We start from the raw sequence: 2285 nt of genomic DNA, 5'->3' as shown, positions 1-2285 counted from the left end.
AGGGTTGTATGTGTTGGAGTATGGATTGTTTTGCTTTTGGTTGAAACTGACTATCGCATCGCATTGCTCAAGTTGGTTTATCTGTGCTTGTATTGACCCTAGGGGGAAAGTATCTTGAGCGTGATCCGTACTTCCACAAGTTTCGCAAACACATACTATTGCATTTGCCATGTTGTTTCCCATGGCCTCAAAGCTTCTTGGTCAGAGCATCCAGCATTGCATACATGAGTGTGACTGCATCTACGTTAAATTTTTCTGATGCCTTTATTGGATTCCCTGAGAAAGAACCACCAGATCTTTCGGTTGCCCACTGATGGTGGTTTTGTGCCACATTCTCTATGATCTCTTTAGCTTCATCAAGGTTCTTGTTCATTAATGCTCCTCCTGCTGCAGAATCGAGGGATACCTTCGTGTGATAGTTGATTCCATTGTTGAATATGTGTAGAACCAACCATTTCTCAAGGCCATGATGAGGGCACTGTCTCAGTATACTTTTGAATCTGTCCCAGGCTTCAAATAATGATTCTGATTCTACCTGTTTGAAGCTTGCGATCAAATTCCTCATGTGTGCAATTTTGCTTGGCGGGTAGAATTTGTCCATAAATTTCTGCTCACACTGCTCCCAAGATGTTATGTTGTTTGCTGGAAAAGAATTTAGCCACTGCTTGGCTCTGTCTTTCAGGGAAAATCCAAAAAGAAATAACCTTATTGATTCTGGAGGGACCCCGTTCACTTTCATAGTATCGCTAATCTCGTAGAAAAACTTAAGTAAAGATTTGGATCATCGTGCTATCCTCCTCCAAATTGATTCTGCTGAACCATGTGGATTACTGCAGACTTGATTTCAAAATTATTAGCTTCGATTGGCGGTCAAGTAATGCTAGACCGAACCCCTCGTGCAGAAGGTGTTGTGTAATCCTTCAACAGTTTGTCAGCCATTTCTGAAGATTCTTGTTTGGCTTGAAATACTTTTTGTAAGTTTCTTCATCTCAGGAAAATCCTATCGATCTCTGGATCGAACGGTAGAAGTTTTCCTGAAAGATTAGCTCTTCGCATGCAAAAACAAGATATGAAATATTTTGAGTGTAAAATTAAGCAAAATAAAGTAAAGAAAGAGTAGGAATAATATTATTATTATTTTTAGGAATTTTAATAAAAATGTAGAAAATAAATAAAAACAAAAATAAAATTATTTATCTCTGAAATGCAGAATATTAGAAAAAGGAGAGATAAAGAAAAAAAAAGTCTAGTCTAATCTAATATGATTTTTGCTAATGTTATAGACGCAGCCCCCGGCAACGACATCAAAAACTTGTTACGATTCTGCAAGTGCACAGATTCGTCGTCATTAATAAAGATTATCGATCCCACGAGTACTGGTTATAAGCACTAGCAATGGTTCACTTAGGATTAGCTAAACTACCAATGGTTGTAAGTTATCAAAAGAAAAGAGATTGGGAAGCGAAAACGAGAACTAGAGAAGAGAGAATAATTAGGTTGGTTTATGAAGAGTTCTAGGAGTTCGGTTTCATTGTGGTGGTATTGATGTATCACGTTCTATCCTTTACTCATTGTCCGTCAACATGCATTCGCCGGAAGCTAAAGTAACCATCCTTAAGCACTAAATAGAGAAGATCCCTGTGAAAATCCTGTTACGGTTAACCCCTGTCACTAGGGCACCTCGGTAGATCACAAGAACGAAACTCTAATTGGTGTTATTAAGGATAGAAATAAGGGGTTGGTTTGGTCTCTTACTTCCTTGTGGAGGAGTTGCCTCTCCTTTTAAGGAAATACCCTAGATGTCCGTGAACGGGTTACCCATATTACTAGGGCCCCTCGGGTATACGATCTAGGATACTCTCTCTACTAGGTTAGCAATTCCTACACAATCAATCTCATGCATAATAGTTGAAACAAAGCAAGTGAAATCATCCAATGAATAAAAGCATAAATATGAGTCTTACATTAAAACCAATCTACAACTACTCCCTAATCCTAGAATATGAAATCTACTCCATAGACGCTAGAGAAAAACTCGAAGAAATTATATAATTAAGCATACAATCCTGAAACAAGAAGAAAGAAAGAGAAAGGATGCTTATCCAACGACGATGAGTGATCTTCGGATCCGATCCTTTGTTTTTGGAGTTGATGTTGTGATGAAGGATCGCTGGATGGAGGTCCTGGACAGCGTGGAACGACACCAAGGCAATCCTCCCTTTTTTGGCTCGCTTCCTTTGGAGGAGAAGGGTTAGAATCCTTTTTATAGGCTAGGGTACAACGTC

The 2285-nt window shown here is 38.9% G+C and overlaps 1 non-coding gene across 1 annotated transcript; it reads left to right on the top strand.

Annotated features, from left to right (window-relative positions):
* Positions 1-461: 461 nt before the first annotated feature.
* LOC121983511 lies at positions 462-569 on the top strand. Its single transcript, XR_006112560.1, has one exon. It is a non-coding gene; the product is annotated as a small nucleolar RNA R71 (small nucleolar RNA).
* Positions 570-2285: the final 1716 nt, after the last annotated feature.

Source organism: Zingiber officinale, chromosome 5A (genome assembly GCF_018446385.1).
Source record: "Zingiber officinale cultivar Zhangliang chromosome 5A, Zo_v1.1, whole genome shotgun sequence".
NCBI lineage: Eukaryota > Viridiplantae > Streptophyta > Magnoliopsida > Zingiberales > Zingiberaceae > Zingiber > Zingiber officinale.
The sequence above is the reverse complement of the archived record's forward strand: the minus strand, read 5'-3'. Positions and strand labels throughout refer to the sequence as shown.